This window comes from Ranitomeya imitator, chromosome 10 (assembly GCF_032444005.1).
Source record: "Ranitomeya imitator isolate aRanImi1 chromosome 10, aRanImi1.pri, whole genome shotgun sequence".
Lineage (NCBI taxonomy): Eukaryota > Metazoa > Chordata > Amphibia > Anura > Dendrobatidae > Ranitomeya > Ranitomeya imitator.
This window is the reverse complement of record NC_091291.1, coordinates 78,055,744-78,068,216: the sequence shown is the minus strand read 5'-3', so window position 1 is coordinate 78,068,216 and position 12,473 is coordinate 78,055,744. Positions and strand designations below refer to the sequence as shown.

The window sequence follows — 12,473 nt, the reverse complement described above, 5'->3', positions numbered from 1 at the left end:
TTGAAGTGTTCGATGACCGGCCAAACTTTGAACAGATGGTCAAAGTTAGGGTCATCTCATGAGGGACACTGTGCATTATTGTTATAATGCAGGAATTTGTGGATGGCCTCAAAACGTGTCCGGGCCATGACCATCCGGAACACTGGAGTATATAAAATATCAACACCCAAATATTGCCGAATTTCTGGTTTCTTCAGGATCCCCATGTGGAGGCCCAGGCCCCAAAACTGCATCATTTCAACTGCATCTACAGGAGACCAGTTAGAAGATGATGAACCGGGGTTTTGCACCAAAAATTGAGGAGAGTAGAAATTGGTTTGCTCCACCATGAGGTTAACAAAATCCTCAGAGAAAAAGACTGAAAAAGTCTATTTCTGTGAGGCCAGTGGTGGCAAACTTGCTTTGCCTAAAAACAAAAACCTGATGTGTGAAAGTATCCTTACTCACTTGTTATGAGCACAGACCATCGTGCGGCGCTCACAGCAAGCCGGCAGTGACAACCATAGAGGTCTCCAGGAGAACTCTGGTTGTCCTGCCAATGAACCGGTGACCCGCGATCACGTGACGGAGGTCACCGGCGGTCAGATTTCCGGCCCCATGGCCAGAAGTTAAATGTCCAAAACAGCTGAGGTGCCGGGAAAGATTTTGGCTAAAGTGAGGGAGTCCAACATCTGCGTAAATATATGCCCGATGTCAGAAAAGGGTTAATACTATTTAGGGGCTCATAGATGGAATTATGGCCGCGTGCAGGTTAATAGAGGAATATTATCATGTGGAGGAAGAAGGGAGAATTATTACAGTGGCCAGTGCAAAGGGGAGGACATTACTGTCTGGAGGCAAAAAGGAAGATGCAATCACTGCACAGACACAGAAAGGAAGCACAGGTGTGAATAAGGACTATAGTGAGTGTGATGATAATGTGTGTACAGTGCTGCGGAGTATGGAGGCGATATAGAAGGAAGAGGGATAAATAATCAACATAGAGAATAATGGAGCCTCCACCACCTACCTCCACCTGCAGAGCCACAGGTGCACACCACCACATATATATGGTAAATGCTAGAGTGTATGGGCTCCTTCCAGGTGTGACGTCATTTCCGGGGGGCGTGTCCTATTGGGAAGGGGCGTGTTTTCAGTCACATCATGAAGGCGGCAAAGCAAAGCAGCATGATTCTAGCTTGTGGACGCCATGGCACATGGAGGTTAGTGGTTTCAGGGTGAAAAAATGCTACTTGCTGCTCGCTATTGGGGGGAGGCTCTGTGGTGAGCGACCTGCTTGTCTGTGTGGGGGGGCACCGCTGCTGCTGTGGGGGACCCCCGTGGTGGGCTTTGTGGGGGGGGCACCGCTGCTGCTGTGGGGGACCCCCGTGGTGGGCTTTGTGGGGGGGGGCACCGCTGCTGCTGTGGGGGACCCCTGTGGTGGGCTTTGTGGGGGGGCACCGCTGCTGCCGGCTGTTGTGGGGGACCCCCGTGGTGGTGGGGGGCACCGCTGCTGCTGTGGGGGACCCCCGTGGTGGTGGGGGGCACCGCTGCTGCTGTGGGGGACCCCCGTGGTGGTTGGGGGCACCGCTGCTGCTGTGGGGGACCCCCGTGGTGGTGGGGGGCACCGCTGCTGCTGTGGGGGACCCCCGTGGTGGTGGGGGGCACCGCTGCTGCTGTGGGGGACCCCCGTGGTGGTGGGGGGCACCGCTGCTGCTGTGGGGGACCCCCGTGGTGGGGGGGGGGGCACCGCTGCTGCTGTGGGGGACCACCATGGGGGACCCCCGTTGTGGACTTTGTAGGGGGGCACCGCTGCTGCTGTGGGGGACCCCCGTGGTGGGGGGGCACCGCTGCTGCTGTGGGGGACCCCTGTGGTGGGCTTTGTGGGGGGGGGGGCATCGCTGCTGCCGGCCGGCTGTTGTTGGGGGGGCCACCTCTGCTGCTGTGGGGGACTCCTGTGGTGGGCTTTGTGGGGGGGGGGCACCGCTGCTGCTGTGGGGGACCCCCATGGTGGGCTTTGTGGGGGGGGCACCGCTGCTGCTGTGGGGGACCCCCGTGGTGGGCTTTGTGGGGGGGGGGCACCGCTGCTGCTTTGGGTGACTCCTGTGGTGGGCTTTGTGGGGGGGGGGTCGGGCACCGCTGCTGCCGGCCGGCTGTTGTGGGGGGGCCACCTCTGCTGCTGTGGGGGACCCCTGTGGTGGGCTTTGTGGGGGGGGGCACCGCTGCTGCTGTGGGGGACCCCCGTGGTGGGCTTTGTGGGAAGGGGGCACCGCTGCTGCTGTGGGGGACCCTTGTGGTGGCCTTTGTGGGGGGGGGGCACCGCTGCTGCCGGCCGGCTGTTGTGGGGGGGCCACCTCTGCTGCTGTGGGGGACCCCTGTGGTGGGCTTTGTGGGGGGGGCACCGCTGCTGTGGGGGACCCCCGTGGTGGGCTTTGTGGGGGGGCACCGCTGCTGCTGTGGGGGACCCCCGTGGTGGGCTTTGTGGGGGGGGCACTGCTGCTGCTGTGGGGGACCCCTGTGGTGGGCTTTGTGGGGGGGCACCGCTGCTGCCGGCTGTTGCGGGGGACCCCCGTGGTGGGGGGGGCACCGCTGCTGCTGTGGGGGACCTCTGTGGTAGGCTTTGTGGGGGGGCACCGTTGCTGCTGTGGGGGACCCCCGTGGTGGGCTTTGTGGGGGGGGCACCGCTGCTGTTGTGGGGGATCCCCGTGGTGGGCTCTTGGGGGGGCACCGTTGCTGCTGGCTGTTGTGGGGGACCCCCGTCGTGGGCTTTTTGGGGGGGCACCGCTGCTGCTGGATGTTGTGGGGGGACCCCTGTGGTGGAATGTTGTGGGGGGACCCCTGTGGTGAGATTTGGGGGGGCACCTACTGCTGCTGGCTGTTGTGGGGGGCACCTGCTGCTGCTGGCTATTGTGGTGGGACCCCTGTGGTGGGATTTTGGGGGGCACCTGCTGCTGCTGACTATTGTGGGGGACCCCTGTGGTGGATTTTGGGGGGCACCTGCTGGCTGTTGGGGGGGACCCCTGTGGTGGGGTTTGGAGGTGACCTGCTTACGGGGTGGACCCCTTTTAGTGGGGGACCCCTGTTGTGGGATTTGAGGGCTATCTGCTTGTGGGATGTGGGGGGAGACCTGCTGCAGGCTATTGGGGGACCCCTGTGGTGGGACGTGGGGAGGCGACCTGCCTGTGGTGGGACGTGGGGAGGCGACCTGCCTGTGGTGGGACGTGGGGAGGCGACCTGCCTGTGGTGGGACGTGGGGAGGCGACCTGCCTGTGGTGGGACGTGGGGAGGCGACCTGCCTGTGGTGGGACGTGGGGAGGCGACCTGCCTGTGGTGGGACGTGGGGAGGCGACCTGCCTGTGGTGGGACGTGGGGAGGCGACCTGCCTGTGGTGGGACGTGGGGAGGCGACCTGCCTGTGGTGGGACGTGGGGAGGCGACCTGCCTGTGGTGGGACGTGGGGAGGCGACCTGCCTGTGGTGGGACGTGGGGAGGCGACCTGCCTGTGGTGGGACGTGGGGAGGCGACCTGCCTGTGGTGGGACGTGGGGAGGCGACCTGCCTGTGGTGGGACGTGGGGAGGCGACCTGCCTGTGGTGGGACGTGGGGAGGCGACCTGCCTGTGGTGGGACGTGGGGAGGCGACCTGCCGCTTACGGAGGGATCCCCTTTATTGGGGGGCGACCTGCTTATGGGTTGGGTTTGGGGGGCTGATGAGGGCTTAGGCTGGGTGGAGTGGACGTCCGATAAGAGTTTAGGCTGGGTCGGGGGTGGACGTCCGATGGGGGGGGTTTGTGCTGGGTGGGGTGTCCGCGTCTGATGGGGGTGTGTGCTGGATGGGGGGGTCCACGTCTGATGGGGGTGTGTGCTGGATGGGGGGGTCCACATCCTGTGGGGGTTTGGCCGTCCGGTGGGGGTTTATTATTGGGTGGGCGTCGTGTGCGATGGGAGTAATGCTTGGAGGAGGGGTGGACGTCCGATGGGGGTTTATGCTGAGGGGTTAAGCTGGGGTGGCATCCGATTGGGGGGGTGTCTGATGGGATTTATGGTTGGGGGCAGGGGGCGTCATATGGGGATTTACGCTTGTGGGAGGGAATGTCTGGTGGGCTTTGGGTTTATCCTGTGGGGTCCGCTGGTTAATGTGAGGTGGAGGTTTCTGACTGGAGGAGTGAGGTTATGCTGTGTGGCCTTCTGGTTGATGTGGGGGAACTAATGCTTCATTGGGGTACACAAAAAAAAAATGGGTGTATGCTGCTTATGCTATGCAAAAAAAAAATTTAGGTATTTCCTGTAGAGGAGGGTACACCACCAACTAGCACGAAGCTAATCTGTTTTAACTTAATGTCAGTAGGAGGAAGACATGGGTCTGGACCGCCCAGCCCAGTTTAGGCCTTAGGTTTTGGGAGGTTTTTTTATTAACGATTTTTCTTTTTAATTTTTTTTTTTTCTTCCCAGATATGGCTTTTGAGGGCGACAGTGGAATTGTCACTCTAATCTCCCACCTAGAATTGTCACTACCATATCATCTGTGGTCTACGAGGCAAGGCCCTAACACATCAAGAGTGTTTGGGGTTCCCCGGAGGACCGTTCATGCCACGAATCGCCCTACCCTCTCGCCTCTCTGCGTCCAGGTTATTCCATGCCCGTCTTCATCATCGCTCTGCGAAAAAGGATTTGTGATCTTAAGGACTGGTATATCCTACGAGGCAGTAAGGGGGCTACTTTAAAAAAAAAAAAACACAGGACAAATATGTCCTAGTTTTCCCCTGAGCAATGTGGACGTCTCCTGAGGAAACCTTCCTATTCATGCAGCCTCCACGTTTTCCAGAGGCTCCAGTGACCTTGCTCTTAAAATATCCAGGCTTTGGTCTAGGCCTTCTCTGGTGGCCGGTCCACACCGCCAGCGCCCTGAACAATCATGCACGCCAACTTTCTAGTGCGTCCTACTCTGCGCCTATCAGTTTAAGAGTACTTCGCTTCTGCAACAGAGGACTAAAGTCTGCCTCCCAAGAGATCTGTTCAAATTTGGTTGTTTTGGAAATGTTCTGTCCAAAAAAAAAAAAACGACGGGACAACTTCCTGACCCGCCAGGAAAAGACGAGACCTTCCTTTAGGCCAGCTCCCTCCTGGCATCCATGAACCCACCAGTACTGGTCTGCTAGGCCTGGATCTAGCAGACTCTCTTCGACATGATGGGGCATTCCCACCTTGGATGTTTCTCAGGATCGGCTGCCGTGTCCTTCACAATTCAAGGCCGGTATTATGATCTCAGGTCCGGGACACCGGAATCTCAGACACCGGAGGCAGGCCTGAGGGGGGGGGGGGGGGCTTCAGAGCCGCATACCCTACCGACAGTCCTGCCCGCATGCACCAACAGCATATTACATTTTTACAATACTTTAGAAATGCATAAAATGAAACAAGCAAAGGCATAAAATGAAACAAGGAAAGGCATAAAGTTTTTCTATGCAAAAAAAGGCAGTTTTATAAAATTAGAAATATTTCTATATCTATTGTTAAAATGATATTTATCCAGTATTTCTATAAGTAAAAGTCTGAGATTTCTGTGAGAAATGGTAATTGTTTACCTCTTAAACCAGTTCTGAATGTAAATAAAACATTGCTCTGATTAAGTCTCCACATTGTATTTGTCTTTCATTTCATGCGTAGGGCAGGACAAGCCCATGATGTATGTGTAAAGCTAGGTTCACATTGCGTTAATGGGTTAACGCTAACGGACTGCGTTGCACGGCGAAAATGTCGAAATTAACGCCGTGCAACGGGTCCATTAGCGCACCCATGGACAGCAATGTTACTTTTAGCTGAAGCGCATCACTAGCGCATGCCATTTTCGGCACGCGCTAGCGATGTGCCGTTCTTTTGAGGCCCGTTCCTCGCTACCGCAGATCAGGGATCTGCGCTAGCGGGGAGGGTGAACGCCGACCCTCTAGAAACATTGCGTTAGCGCAATCCGCTAGCGCTATGCGCTTAACGGATTGCACTAACGCAATGTGAACCTAGCGTAAGACGTAAGGTGCTATAATAACAGCCTTGGGCTGGTTTAACACCAGCATTCGGCAGGGCTGCGGATGGCAGCCTTCTTCCTCCGTTAAGCCCCGCCCAATGCCGCACCTCTTCCTTCAGTTCCGCCTACGTCTGCATGCGTCCTGCATCTGCATGCGTCCTGCATACCCTATCTTTAACATTGGGTACGCAGGCCAAGCGGATGCCTCTGCATGCGTTGTTTTAATGCTGCGCCGACCGCAACAAAATGCAACATGTTGCGTTCGACGCAGTTCAGTGCATCGTCAAAACGACACGTGCCTGTGTACCCAATGTTAATGATGGGGGATGCATGCAGACGTAGGCGGAGCTGAAAGAGGTGTAGCAGTGGGTGGGGCTTAACGGAGGAAGAAGGCTGCCGAACGCTGGTGTGAAACCAGTCTTAGACAGGTAAACCACTTTTGAAACAATGTTCACTTGTACAAGCATTTAACCCCTCAGTGACGGGGCCAATTTTTTAAAATCTGACCAGTGTCACTTTATGTAGTAATAACTCTGGAATGCTTCAACATATTCCATTGATTTTGAGGTTGTTTTTTTTCCTGACATATTAGACTTTATGATAATGGTAAACTTGGGCTAATGATAAACTTGGGTTAATGTTTTGCTTTATTTTGTAAAAATATCAGAAATTTTAAAAAATTGAAATTTTCAAATTTTGAATGATTTTCCCTTTAAGGCCGGAGTCACACTAGAGAGGAATACGGACGAGTGCTATGCGAGAAAAAAAAATTGCATAGCACTCGGACCAATGTTAATCTGTTGGGCAGCTCCCATCACTTTTTTTTTTTTTTCACGGCCGTATTATATGTGCGAGTGAAATTGCACTATGCTGCGATTTGCACCGTATATCAGCCGAGAATCCCCAATGAAAGTCTGTTTATGCAAGAAAAACTCATACCACACGGGCCATCAGTTTGACTTGCGAGAAATACGCAATGGTGTCCTTTTAAAGGCTTGCAATTCAGGTGCAGTGTACAGTAAAATCACACTGACAGCTTATAATATTTACAAATAGTTAATTTGTCGGCTTCTGTCAAATCATTGCAGGATAGGAGACATGGTTTACATACAGTAAACCATTGCAGAACGGTTAGATTTATATAGGTCAGTGACTAATACGGTTAGTAGTATGTGTGTGTGTGTAAAATTTGGGACCTGTATGCATTTAATAAAAATGTTTTCACTGAAAAAACTGGCGTGGGCTCCCACACAATTTTCTGAGGGAAAGTCAGTGACTGAGGACAGATATTATAGCCTAGAGAGGGACCATGGTTATTGCCACCCCAGAAAAGGTGCATCTGTAAGATGCGCCAATTCTGGCACTCAGCCTCTGTTCTCACTGCCCTGTAGCGGTGGCATATGGGGTAATAAGGGGTTAATGTCACCTTTTGTATTGTAAGGTGACAGTAGGCCAGCTTACTTATGGAGAGGTGTCTGATAGATGCCTCTCCATTACTTACCTGTGGGCTTGATGTTACTTGACAATAAAATGGTGACATCAACCCCACAAATCTGAGCCCCACTGCTACAGGGCAAGTGGGAAGAGCGAGGCTAAGTACCAGAATTGGCAGATCTACAGGTCCTTCTCAAAAAATTAGCATATAATGTTAAATTTCATTATTTACCATAATGTAATGATTACAATTAAACTTTCATATATTATAGATTCATTATCCACCAACTGAAATTTGTCAGGTCTTTTATTGTTTTAATACTGATGATTTTGGCATACAACTCCTGATAACCCAAAAAACCTGTCTCAATAAATTAGCATATCAAGAAAAGGTTCTCTAAACGACCTATTACCCTAATCTTCTGAATCAACTAATTAACTCTAAACACATGCAAAAGATACCTGAGGCTTTTATAAACTCCCTGCCTGGTTCATTACTCAAAACCCCCATCATGGGTAAGACTAGCGACCTGACAGATGTCAAGAAGGCCATCATTGACACCCTCAAGCAAGAGGGTAAGACCCAGAAAGAAATTTCTTAACAAATAGGCTGTTCCCAGAGTGCTGTATCAAGGCACCTCAATGGTAAGTCTGTTGGAAGGAAACAATGTGGCAGAAAACGCTGTACAACGAGAAGAGGAGACCGGACCCTGAGGAAGATTGTGGAGAAGGACCGATTCCAGACCTTGGGGAACCTGAGGAAGCAGTGGACTGAGTCTGGTGTGGAAACATCCAGAGCCACCGTGCACAGGCGTGTGCAGGAAATGGGCTACAGGTGCCGCATTCCCCAGGTAAAGCTACTTTTGAACCATAAACAGCGGCAGAAGCGCCTGACCTGGGCTACAGAGAAGCAGCACTGGACTGTTGCTAAGTGGTCCCAAGTACTTTTTTCTGATGAAAGCAAATTTTGCATGTCATTCGGAAATCAAGGTGCCAGAGTCTGGAGGAAGACTGGGGAGAAGGAAATGCCAAAATGCCTGAAGTCCAGTGTCAAGTACCCACAGTCAGTGATGGTGTGGGGTGCCATGTCAGCTGCTGGTGTTGGTCCACTGTGTTTCATCAAGGACAGGGTCAATGCTTTATGGTGATGAAGATTTCATTTTTTCAGCACGACCTGGCACCTGCTCACAGTGCCAAAACCACTGGTAAATGGTTTACTGACCATGGTATTACTGTGCTCAATTGGCCTGCCAACTCTCCTGACCTGAACCCCATAGAGAATCTGTGGGATATTGTGAAGAGAAAGTTGAGAGACGCAAGACCCAACACTCTGGTTGAGCTTAAGGCCGCTATTGAAGCATCCTGGGCCTCCATAACATCTCAGCAGTGTCACAGGCTGATTGCCTCCATGCCACGCCGCATTGAAGCAGTCATTTCTGCCAAAGGATTCCCGACCAAGTATTGAGTGCATAACTGAACATTATTATTTGATGGTTTTTTTGTTTGTTATTAAAAAACACTTTTATTTGATTGGATGGGTGAAATATGCTAATTTATTGAGACAGGTTTTTTGGGTTATCAGGAGTTGTATGCCAAAATCATCAGTATTAAAACAATAAAAGACCTGACAAATTTCAGTTGGTGGATAATGAATCTATAATATATGAAAGTTTAATTGTAATCATTACATTATGGTAAATAATGAAATTTAACACTATATGCTAATTTTTTGAGAAGGACCTGTATAAGATGCGCCATTTCTGGGATGGCTGAGAGCTGATGGTTTTTAGCCTCTGGGGCTGCCAATATCCATGGCCTCTTCACAGACTATTAATATCAGCCTACAGCTTTTATAGGGGGACCCCATGTCAATATTTTGTGTCCCACTGTAAAATAGCCAGTAAAGGCTAAGCAAACAGCTGTGAGCTGATATTAATAGCCTGGGAACCTTTATGGTTATTGGCTCCTTTCCAGAATATTAACATCAGCTGTCAGCTTTCCCTCTGCTGGTTATGAAAATTATGCCGTGCTAGATATAGACACTGACATTCACAGCAGCGCGTCCGCCCCGATGCTCTTTTCTGACTCCTTTCTCAGGCCCCCAAAAAAGTGTTAACTAAGTACCCTTTATTTTCTTGCACTGTAGCCGTTCACTTACTACAGGGTATTCAAACATTGTTTCTGCGCCGCCCCCCCCCCCACATAAAGTACGACCACTATCTATATGCCTTTATATACAGCATTCTAGAATGCTGTGTATATATAGTAGGCCCACTGCCTGTATACCCTTATATACAGCATTTTATAAAGCACAACCACTATCTGTATGCCCTTAAGACTTGCCTAGCCCCATACAATGGGCTTTGCTAGTCTTAATCCGGGGCCTTCTCCTCTTCTATCACCGTCCTTCTTTCTTTGAGTCGATGACGCGTCCTATGTCATCCACACGGTGTCTTCCATCGTGCTCCTGTGCATCGCACTTCTTTCTGCCCGTTGCAGTACTTTGCTTTGTGCTCGGCAGAGAAGTGTTCCTGCACAGAAGCGTGATGAGGGAGGTTGTTTGGATGATGTAGAACACATCATCCACGGGAAGGACTGTGCCGGATGAAGACCAGCGCCAAACATAACACCGGACCGCCCCGTAGGTGAGTATAAGAAGTTATTTACATTATGCACATTGGCTTAGGGATATACCGTATATACTCGAGTAGAAGCTGACCACCCCCCCCCCTAGTTTTGCCACAAAAAACTGGGAAAACTTAATGACTCGAGTATAAGCCTAGGGTGGAAAATGCAGCAGCTACTGGTAAATGTCAAAAATAAAAATAGATACCAATAAAAGTAAAATTAATTGAGACATCAGTAGGTTAAGTGTTTTTGAATATCCATATTGAATGAGGAGCCCCATATAATGCTCCATAAAGTTTATGATGGCCCCATAAGATGCTCCATATTAAAATATGCCCCATATAATGCTGCACAAATGTTAATAATGGCCCCATAAGATGCTTCATAGAAACTTTTGCCCCATACAATGCTGCATAAAGGTTGATGGCCCCATAAGATGCTCCATAGATTTTACTCCATAGATTATGCCCCATGAGATGCTCCACACATTATGCCCCATGAGATGCTCCACACATTATGCCCCATTTGCTGTTGCTGCGAATAAAATAAAAAAAAAACACATACTCGCCTCTCTTCGCTCAGGCCCCCGGCACTTTCCACTGCTGCGCGCTGCTCTGTCTTCCATCCTCTGCACTGACTGTTCAGGCAGAGGGCAGCGCGCACACTAACTACGTCATCGTGCCCTCTGACCTAAACAGTCACAGCCAGAGGACAGAGCGGCCCGCAGCGGTGGAAAGGGGAGAGGTGAATATCGCGCAATGCTCACCTTCCCCAGTCATACTCACCTGCCCCCGACGCGGTCCCTGGCAGCTTCTCACTGTCAGATGGTCTCCGGGAGTCGGCAGCGTCTTCCTATGTTCAGCTGTCACGGACAGCTCATTAAAGTAATGAATATGCATCCATATTCATTAATGAGCGGTTCCACGTGACCGTTGAACAAAGGAAGAGCTGCCCGGAGACCATCGGACATGCAGGGACCGTGCCGGGAGCAGGTGAGTATGTGACAGCCGCCGCTCCCCCTCCCCCGCCGACAATGACTTGAGTATAAGCCGAGAGGGTCACTTTCAGCCCAAAAAAGTGGGCTGAAAATCTCAGCTTATGCTCGAGTATATACGGTATGTACGGTACAGCACTGTAGAAGGGTGTGTATAAGGGCATATAGGTTCTGGTGGTACAATATATGGGGAAAACCTGGTGACAGGTTCCCTTTAAGAAACCTATGGAACTAGGTAAAAAATAGCATTTTTTGGATGGTGAAAAACTTGTAATTTAAATATTGATGAAGGCTGAGCTGCAGGTGGTCTGTGTCTCTTCATAAGTTTAAGGCCGGGGTCACACTAGCGTAGAATACGGACGAGCGCTATGTGAGAAAACATCGCATGGCACTCGGACCAGTGTTAATCTATGGGGCAGATCACATCTGTGATTATTTTTTCATGCCGAATCGGCATACGAGAACAATCGCAGCATATATACCTGACAGGGGCCCATACATTCTGATATCATCAGTAATATATACCTGACAGGGGCCCATACATTCTGATATCATCACTAATATATACCTGACAGGGGCCCATACATTCTGATATCATCAGTAATATATACCTGACAGGGGCCCACACATTCTGATATCATCACTAATATATATATACCTGACAGGAGCCCATACATTCTGATATCATCAGTAATATATACCTGACAGGGGCCCGTACATTCTGATACCATCAATAATATATACCTGACAGGGGCCCATACATTCTGATACCATCACTAATATATACCTGACAGGAGCCCATACATTCTGATACCATCACTAATATATACCTGACAGGAGCCCATACATTCTTATATCATCACTAATATATACCTGACAGGAGCCCATACATTCTGATATCAATAATATATACCTGATAGGGGCCCATACATTCTGATATCATCAATAACATATACCTGACAGGGGCCCATACATTCTGATATCATCAGTAATATATACCTGACAGGGGCCCGTACATTCTGATATCATCAGTAATATATACCTGACAGGAGCCCATACATTCTGACATCAATAATATACACGTGACAGGAGCCCATACAGTCTATATCTACAATAATATATACCTGACAGGAGCCCGTACAGTCTATATCTACAATAATATATACCTGACAGGGGCCCATACATTCTGATATCATCAGTAATATATACCTGACAGGGGCCCATACATTCTGATATCATCACTAATATATACCTGACAGGGGCCCATACATTCTGATATCATCAGTAATATATACCTGACAGGGGCCCATACATTCTGATATCATCACTAATATATACCTGACAGGGGCCCGTACATTCTGATATCATCAGTAATATATACCTGACAGGGGCCCATACATTCTGATATCATCACTAATA

General features: G+C 50.4%; 1 long non-coding RNA gene across 1 annotated transcript; it reads left to right on the top strand.

The window, feature by feature from the left end:
• The first annotated feature begins 1,057 nt into the window (after positions 1–1,057).
• On the top strand, positions 1,058–5,611 carry LOC138651803 (uncharacterized). Its single transcript, XR_011315534.1, has 2 exons — positions 1,058–1,202; positions 4,429–5,611. It is a non-coding gene; the product is annotated as an uncharacterized lncRNA (long non-coding RNA).
• The last annotated feature ends 6,862 nt before the right edge of the window (positions 5,612–12,473 follow it).